The following is a 9,832-nucleotide window of genomic DNA, read 5'->3' as shown; positions in this document are numbered from 1 at the left end:
GGACAGATGGTACGAGAGTTAAGGGCCCAGCCAGCTTATATTATATGGCTCTATTTTAGTTTCCCTATAACTCCGGATTTTAAAATTGCCCCATTTACCCTGAAGCCAAAGAAAACTGTTCTGTGAAAGCTGAAGAAACCTCGTTAGCTAAAACTCATTAAGAATATTACCCTGATTTGAAATCTTGACACTTTTCTAATGTTTTGTTGCCCTCTAGCGCAAAAATGGCTTGCTATTGACCCTTCAGACTTACAACTCAGTTTCCTCACACAGTGGTTCTATTTGAAGAAAACAGGTTCTGATCAAGCAAATAATTATATTTAATAGAGAGATTTTTTGTGTGTGATTAGTTTTGGGCCCAACCCTGCTCCTTTTGACAGCGAGCAATGAAAGGTTTTTGCTATCAACTTCAGTGGGAGCAGGAGCGGGCACTGTAAGCATGGCCTGCTGTGGCCAAAGGGTAGGGCCCAGGCCTATATAAGAGGGACCTAGTTTTTTTACTAGGTGAGACCAGGGATGAGGCAGGTCTTTGTGAGGGGCTTGAATGCTGTGGAGGAAGAGCTCAATAGGGATCCAGCGTTTGAACTGAGGTTAGCAATGGGTGCTTGTTGAGATGGAGCCAGGAATGGAATCTGGGAGAGGTTTGGTGGAGGACAATTGGGAAGAGGTCAGGGAAAATGCCCCAAATACAGACTGAAACGGGCAGTAGTAGGAAGTGACCTTGGAGACTAGGAAATGAGGCAGTTTGGACATATAGAGTCCTAAGGTCAAAGGAGAGAGAGAGGGCCCGGGCGCCCTTATGATGCCACCTAAAAGCAGTGGTGAAATCCCATGACCAAAGAGTGAAAAGATGTGAGGACACCCTGTTACCTTAGAACAAGGAGACTGTGTAAATCACTGTGGGCCTGTGAGGGGAAAGAATTTAGCCTGGGGAGGCAGGAGGACTGTGAATACCTCTATCACCAATGGGGAAGGATGGTTTTGTTGCTTTCTGTTTGAACTTTGCTTTGGTTGCACATTTGCATTGGAAGGGGCGGACTCCAGCCAAAGTCCCTTGCCAGTCTGGGGAGGATGGTCTGCAGTGGGCAAACCGAAGCAATTCTGAGCATGAGGAGGGACTCTGTGAGAAGGCCCTTCTGCACACGTATGAACATGCATGGCCCCAGTCCCCATCCCTAATGGTTGAGTGCAGTTTAGAAAGAACGTAAGGTTCCTTCATAGGATGCAGGGAGGGGGAATTGTACTGTGGAGGCACTTGAAATCCCCCACCCTCTTCTTTTACACACAGAGGTGGAGATCTGCGCATGGAAGACCCACATTCCCATGTGGAGATCTGGTGGGGAGGGGAGAAGGGAGGGAAAATCTGGGCCATAGATAATAGATAACAGATTTACCTCCCTTAAATAGGACAAGCCTGTGTTCTGGGACCATGTGCTGGCTGTTTGCTTGTGCCGGGAGGCTGCAGCTCTGCACCTAATACAGGTACACTTTGACACTGGCTTGCAAAGCTGCCTCAACATACAAAAGAAGCATGTCCAATGGGCTGCATGAGTCTTATGATGTTCCTATCTTTTCACTTCTTCTGCTTTTAAGTGCATGGTCTCTTTTCCCTGATGCTATAGTCTTGACTTGGCAACATTAATTCTGAAATGAAATGTTTTAGGTTTGGATTGTATCTGGACTTTTGACAACTAACTACTTCCCTGCAGTAAAGGCTCCTCTCCAATGTGTATTTCTTTCGTTTGTTAGCAGATTTTACACCATTTATATTCCAGTCAAGAAGAATTGAGACAGTGATTACTTGGTACATCCTATAACTCATCCCAGAAGTTAAGACCTCTTCTGTTGGAGAGTGATCATTTGCTGTAGGCCTCTACAAATGTGCAGACAGAGCAAACTGTAACTCAGTGCAGTTACAAGCACGTGCGTATTGGGCAAGCAAGCTGCTGAGGGAAAAAAATTAAAACAGGAAAAGTTACAACAGCTCTATACTTAATGGCTAATGATATTACACATTTGCCTGAGCTGGCTTACAAAACTGTCAACAAAATTGCTGCAGCTATTAAACTTTTTCTCGCTCATCAGATGCAAGCCTTCTTTCTGTACTTACTCACAACTTGGCTACTCTTAGGCCTGGTCTACACTGCGGGTGGGAAGGGGAGGGAAATCGATTGAAGTTATGCAACTTCAGCTATGTGAATAACGTAGCTGAAGTCGACGCACTTAGATCTACTCACCGCGGTGTCTTCACTGCCGTGAGTCGGCAGCTGACACTCCCCTGCTGGGAGAGGGAGCACCTCTCGCTCCAGTGGAGTACCAGAGTCGATAGACTAGACACAATAAATCGACTCCTGCTGAATCGATCGCTGCCCCTTGATCCTGTGGGTAATGTAGACAGGACCTTAGTGTGACAGTCTGTTCCTCAGCAGTTATTGCTATCTGGAACAGCCTACACGTGTCCCAGCCTAACGTGCCATCCTTGCCTATGGTAAGGACTTTTTAATTCAGCCATGTTTGTCCAGCAACCAGTGTAGCTGCATCAGGGCAAATTCCTCTTGTAGACAAGGAAAGGTGGAGATTGCCCTGGTGAAGTTTATCCTGCTGCACTATGCAAATGTCAAATCACAGCTTTCCTGGTTTGCACTTGGGGTTTGCACTACTGCAGCTATACAGGTTGCTGACCACTGATGGCTGTATCCGGAGCAAATCTCCAGTGTAGGCAAGGCCTACATGTCTTTGTAAATTGCAGCTGAAAGCCCATTATCTCTCTGTTGCTTATTCCTCTTAATCGTTCTCCCTTCTTCTATTATTTGACTTTGATTGGGTGTTTCATTATTATTTGTTAAGGACCATTAACATACCTGGTACTGAACAGGACACAAATATAAGTGATGATACAATGTCTTGTTTTCTGTCATTTATATCAGTGTCAGAGCTTCAGAATCTGTGCACTTAATTCGTATGTGTGTTTGCTGAACTTGTACAGGTGCATTTGGTTGCAAAAATGGACAGTTAGATGCTTCAGCGGCTATTTACATATGCAAACCCCCAATTTGCATGGGCAGTAAGGTAATTGGATGCACAAATAAGTTACATAACTTCACAAATGTTTTAGAACTCTTCCTTAGACACCACATTTGGTGTGCTGCCTTCTAGAATTCAAGTCCACAAAATATTTGAGTGCAATTTGTCTGAAAGATGATATAAAAATGTGATACCAGCTGGACAAACAACTTTACCCGAGTAACCAAAGGTCTAGGAAGTTGTTTCCCCAGCTGCCACTCTAATGGAGAAGTAAAAGAGCGCACAACAACTATTACATTTGGCTGTGGGGAAAATATTTCATCTCAGCTTGTTGCTTTCCTCTTGATCCTACTTCACCTGGCTCAAGCAGAAGCTGTGGGAGAGGCCCCCTATGTAAATCAAAGGGTCTTTTGCACAACAGCCCTTGCCATGCAGGAAGTGAGAAGGTTTGGCACGAACAGACTAATATTATTACTAATCTGAGGGCAGAAGTGTGAAACAAATTGCAGTAGATGAACATGATCAGCACCAGTGGAAAGCAAGTTTTGCTGCCACCTGCTGTTGAAGTAGGACAGTGACACGTCCATGGATAAAATGCACTCCTCCTGTCAAGGAGACCGCAGTGATTGGGGGTTTCCTGGTACAGTGGTTGTACCACTTTAAAGCTGCTTTCATGGCCATAGACAGAACATATACAAGTTCTTGAAATTTGCTGGTCAGACAAATAGCATCCTGAGGGCAGCCATGCCCCCCCACCTGTCTCTAAACTTCAGTCCTGCAAGGTGCTGAGGACACTTGCAGACTCACAGGACCAGGGTTTCTAATTCCACATCTAAGGTCGTTACTCAGATTATTTAGACACATAGCTGCCATGTCTCCATATGTCATAACCAGTGGCAGATTAGCCACTGGGCCGATGGGGCCTGTGCCCAGGGGCCCCAACCAATGGGGGGCCCTGGAAAAATGGGTGTCCCCACCCCGACCCTGCTCGACGGCAGGAGCGCCAGGCTGGCAGGGAAGCCCCTGCGTCCAGTGGTGAGCTGGAGCCGGTTCGCACCAGTTCCTGGGAACCAGTTGCTAAATTTTGAAGCAGTTTTAGAACTGGATGTTAAAAATTGTTAGGAAAACAAATGTTATAAAATGATCTTAAAACGAATAATCTTAATCTTATAAAATGGTGTAGAAAATAATAGGGCAGGGGTCGGCAACCTGTGGCATGCCTGCCAAAGGCGGCAGGCGAGCCGATGTTTTACTGGCACGCTGCTGCCAGCCGGGGTCCGCTGGCCCCACTCAGCCCGCTGCCTGCCTGGGTAAACAGAACTGAGCAGGGCTGGCAGCCGGGACCCCGGCTGGCAGGAGCCGGCAGCCAGAACCCCAGAGCAGTGGCGGGTGAGCCACTGCCGGTCTGGGGTTCTGTCCGCCATCCTGCTCAGCCCGCCTCTGGACTGGAGTTCTGGCCCCTTGCCAGCTGGGGTCCCAGCCATTGGCCCCTCTCAGCACGCTGCCTGCTTGGGACCCCAGCTGGCAAGGGGCCAGCGGCCAGAACTCCAGTCCGGCGACGGGCTGAGCAGGGTGGCGGACAGAGTCTGGGGTTCTGGCCGCTGGCCCCTTGCCAGATGGGGTCCCAGCTATTGGCCCCACTTAGCCCGCTGTCATTCTGGGGTTCTGTGGGGGGCTCAGGTAAATATAAAATTTATAACTGGCACAGGAAACCTTAAATTAATGAAGACTTGTAATACAGTGTACAAAATAAACTTCAAATGCAAAGGGATGTGGAATTTTAGCAGTTAAAGAGCCGTTTCTACAACAGATAGTTCAAGATTTATGTTGCTATGCGTGTGCGCATGTAATGTCGCAGGCTGTGACTCGGTCGCATCCAAGTTCGTCCTGACGCAAGACAAACATCTCGTTTATTATTTTATTAACAGGGGTTGCACTTGCCTCGTTCGTGCACTTGCTCAACTCTTTTCTATACAATTCAACATGACCAGTGAGTCATAGTCGGCCTGTTTGTTTCTAGGAAATTGTGTGTGATATTTCGGTGTGTAATACTAACTGGACTGTCATTCGAAGATTAAAGTTTTCTATTCAATATTATTTACTCTTCATAATGAAACACCAGAAAAGCATTAGTGACTGGTTTTCCACTAAAATGACACAACCATTAGTCAGTAGTTCTAGTAGTGAAAATAATGATTTAAATACTGAAAACGCCAATGACAATAATTTTGGTGATGAAAGTATCTTAAATGTTGAATCATCTGAAAATGCGTTCGCAATGGAAGAGGATTTACATGACTGTGAAAATGTGGTACCCGAATGTTGGACTTCCGAGCAGGCACAATATTTTTTAAAGAAATATAATGGCTTGATAATTGAAGGCAAAAAACTTGGCTGTTCCCACTGTGCAAATATGTCACATTTGGGGGTCCTTGGAAGAAAATCTTTACACATTTCTTCGGAATGGCAAAAGTGTACTATTAAAGCATCTGGAACTGATAAAAAAAGTTCAGCAAGCTACATTAAGAAAAAAAATGAAGGAACATTTTGAATCAAGCTCTCATTTGAGAGTTATAAATGTTTTAAATGAATCTAAAAAAGAACCTCTCACTACTGTGATTGATAAAGTTACTGAAAAAAATATTGCAATAATCAGCAAAATTTTCAACATAGTTTACAGCTTAGTAAAAAGAAACCGACCAATGTCAGATATGGAGGATGAAGTAGAGCTACAAATTAAGAATGAAACCGATTTAGGGAACTGCCTACATTCTCGATTTTCAGCCATCAGAATCGTAGAGCATATTGGTGAATTAATAAAACAAATTTTTAGTAAAATCATTGAAAATAATTCAAAGATTTGTATTATTATTGATGAAGCTTCTACAATTTCAAGTAAAACTGTGCTTGTAATTCTTATAAAATGTGAATTACAAGATTCTTCACCAACAATTTTTCTCAATTTAGTGGAATTAGAATCAACAAAAGCAGAAAATATTTACAATGCTTTGAGAAATGCATTAACCGATACAGGATTTGACACAGAATATTTAAAGAAAAATTTAACCGGATTTTGTTCTGATGGCGCGAGCACCATGCTTGGACATAAATCTGGAGTTGCTACAAAACTCATTCAAGATTTTCCAAACGTTATAATTTGGCATTGTTTGAATCATTGGCTACAACTGGCTTTAGATGATGCTATAAATGATATTAATGAAATAAGCCATTTCAAGATTTTTTTGGACAAGATTTATGCAATTTTTCATCCGTCAAATAAAAGTCAGTTTGAACTTAAACAAGTTTCTGAAGAACTATATATTGAAATAATCAAAATAGGCCGTGTTTTTGGTCCACGATGGGCTTCTTGTAGTCTTAGAGCTGTCAAAGCGGTCAGGAGAGCCTATCCAGCTCTTTTTCTTATTTTTGAAAAAATAAATATATTTTCTGGCATGGAAAAAAGATTGAGAAACAAAGAATTTTTAAAAGACTTGGCATTAATGATTGACATTTTGGATGAAATTGCTTTATTATCAAATGCATTGCAAGCGAGACAATTGAGTTTAACAAAGGCAGATAAGCTAATCAAACGAATGATTGATTTTTTCATACAGTTAAAAGATAGTTTTGGTATACATGAAAATAAAATTAATGAAATGATAGAAAGTGATGCTTTTAAATGCATAGAGTTTGAAGATAATGTAAGGTTTAAATCACTGCCATGAGACAAAATAATAGAGTGTATTATTGAAAAAATGAAGGCAAGATTATTAAACGAAAATCACATTAAATATAAAGAAGATAATTTAGGTCATTCTAGTAATACACCTAAAATAGTTGAATTATTCAATGTTATAGATCCCACTTCATGGAATATTGAAGAAGTCAGGTTACCTTGGAAATCAGGAGAAGAAAAAGTGCATGAGTTAAACAAATTCATAAAATTTGTAGTTGATTTAAATGATTTTTGTGACTTTGTAGAGAATAACATTCAATCAAAACTTCCTGATCCAGAAACAATAAGGAAAGCAAAGCAAATTATGAACACAATTGCAATTACTTCTGCAGAAGCAGAAAGAGCTTTTTTGTTGATGAATATTATTTGTAGTTGTCAAGGTTCCTTCCCCACTGTGAACGCTAGGGTACAGATGTGGGGACCTGCATGAAAACCTCCTAAGCTTATCTTTACCAGCTTAGGTCAAAACTTCCCCAAGGTACAAAATATTCTACCCTTTGTCCTTGGATTGGCCGCTACCACCACCAAACAAATACTGGTTACTGGGGAAGAACTGTTTGGAAACGTCTTTCCCCCCAAATACTTCCCAAAACCTTGCACCCCACTTCCTGGACAAGGTTTGGTAAAAAGCCTCACCAATTTGCATAGGTGACCACAGACCCAAACCCTTGGATCTGAGAACAATGAAAAAGCATTCAGTTTTCTTACAAGAAGACTTTTAATAGAAATAGGAGTAAATAGAAGTAAAGAAATCCCCTCTGTAAAATCAGGATGGTAGATACCTTACAGGGTAATTAGATTCAAAACATAGAGAATCCCTCTGGGCAAAACCTTAAGTTACAAAAAAGATACACAGACAGAAATAGTTATTCTATTCAGCACAATTATTTTCTCAGCCATTTAAAGAAATCATAATCTAACGCATACCTAGCTAGATTACTTACTAAAAGTTCTAAGACCCCATTCCTGTTCTACCCCCGACAAAAGCAGCATATAGACAGACAGAGACCCTTTGTTTCTCTCCCTCCTCCCAGCTTTTGAAAGTATCTTGTCTCCTCATTGGTCATTTTGGTCAGGTGCCAGCGAGGTTACCTTTAGCTTCTTAACCCTTTACAGGTGAGAAGAGTTTTCCTCTGGCCAGGAGGGATTTTAAAGGGGTTTACCCTTCCCTTTATATTTATGACAGTAGTGATAAAAGGGCGAATTTAACAATTACACATATCTCAAGCTTTATGACCATCAATTTGTTGGGAAAACCACTAAGTTGGGAAAACCACTAACCCAATACCATATGTTAAAGCCTGGATGAGAAGTCATCGATCCGCATTAGATACCAGAGTTCGTGTATCCAATACCAAAGATTATGGAGAAGATCAAGAAGCCATTTGGAAATTACTACCTAATTAGTAATAAATAATGTACTTAAATATTCTTTAAAATATTGCTTGTTGCATTGTATACTTTAATATGAATCTATTACACTTTTTATTTTTAATAATAACTTAAGTAGTTCACATGTAATATTTTAAAATACAAGAAAAATAGGCATTTCATTCTTAAATATTATTATCGTTTGCTTACTCATACATCTCTTCTTTATATTTTCTTTTCAAATGTATTTTAAATTCATTTAAGAAAGCAATACTTTGTTTCTATTGTAATAAACATGTAAAATATTTTTTATTATTTTTATTGTTAAGTATGACGCCCAGTGACTCAATGCATTGCCACTTCTTATGGAAAAAAGTACAAAAAATACATACTATGGCACATCCCTTAAATCAGAACTTTTTATAGGGAACCGGTTGTTAAGATTTTGGCAGCTCATCACTGCCCGCGTCCCGACTCCACTCCGCAGCAGGAGCACTGGGCAGGGCAGGGGAAGTCCCTGTGCCCTGATCCCACACCCTGGCAGAAGCGCCGGGCGGTGGGGGAAGCACCAGAGTCCCGACCCTGGCTGCGGTCCCAGGATTGGAGGAGCTGTCGCTCCCTGCTGTGGCCTCAGGCCTGGGGGAGCTCTGACTCCCCGCTGCGGCCCGAGGCCATGGAGAGGGAACAGAACTTCTCCAGTCCGGGGAGCCACGGTGTGGGGGTGGGAGGGCAGAAAGGAGCAAGCACAATGCAGGGCCTCAGGGGAAGAGGCAGAAGGGATGAGGCCGTGGGCGGGGCTGCAGGTGGAAGGGGCAGAACAGGGGCGGAACTGCCAGTGGAAGTGGTGGGGAGAGGCCCCCCACTTGCTCTGGCCCGGGGCAGCCTTATTTAAAGAGAACGTGCCTCAAAAGGGCAGCATTACACTAAACAACAGTCACAACTACCTTGAGAAGCTTTCATTGACTTTTCCCTTGTCTGCCTTGTAAATATGAATCTAACACTTACGAGCTAGCTGGCTGCTCCTTTGGCTAATGCTCTGCACTCAAGTCTAGCCCCTGCAGAGGCAGTGCGCGTCTGGAGTGAGGCAGGTTCTCACGTCACTCTTGTGTCAGCTCTCTACTTAATCTAACAGTTGCACAAATGGACGTGAAAGGGTTCAGTTCCTGGTTAAAGGAGGGTTGCTGCAATTCAGGAACTTGATGAAGTGGCAAAAATCATGGGATCAGCCAGAGACTATCCCATGAAAAAAAACCATTTTCCTTCAATTATTTATCCCACCTTCTGCTATGAATTCCTCCTGGCATTTCGCTTAAACATGATTCTCCTTCCTCTCCTGTTCTAAATGGTTGCAGCTGTGCATTGTTGTTGCATTTCAGCCTAGAAGTAGCTACATTATAATAGTGAAGTGATTCCTATTTAAATTATTAAAGCAGATGGGGAATGTCAGAGCTACATCACTACAAGGCTGCTACTTGTTAAAGGGGGTCAGAAATAGAACATTAACTGTATAGTCCTTTGAATTTTAGAACCAAGTGTTTTGCAGAGGAACAGTTACAATCCCCAGAACCAAACCAACACCTGTGGACTTGGTTGCAAATGGACGCAAATCTTGAACTATATTCTTAAATGCAGCCAAGATCTCACAAGCTGGAACAGCCACTCTCATTTTGAGCCAAAATCTCATTAGAACAGCTCCAAGAT

At 42.4% G+C, this 9,832-nt stretch overlaps 1 pseudogene; it reads left to right on the top strand.

Moving 5' to 3' along the window:
- Positions 1-5,176: 5,176 nt before the first annotated feature.
- On the top strand, positions 5,177-7,190 carry LOC144272644 (E3 SUMO-protein ligase KIAA1586 pseudogene; annotated as a pseudogene).
- Positions 7,191-9,832: the final 2,642 nt, after the last annotated feature.

The sequence above is a fragment of the Eretmochelys imbricata genome, chromosome 1 (genome assembly GCF_965152235.1).
Source record: "Eretmochelys imbricata isolate rEreImb1 chromosome 1, rEreImb1.hap1, whole genome shotgun sequence".
NCBI classification, from domain to species: Eukaryota; Metazoa; Chordata; order Testudines; family Cheloniidae; genus Eretmochelys; species Eretmochelys imbricata.
Note: the sequence above shows the minus strand (reverse complement) of the source record. Positions and strands in the feature narration are given on the sequence as shown.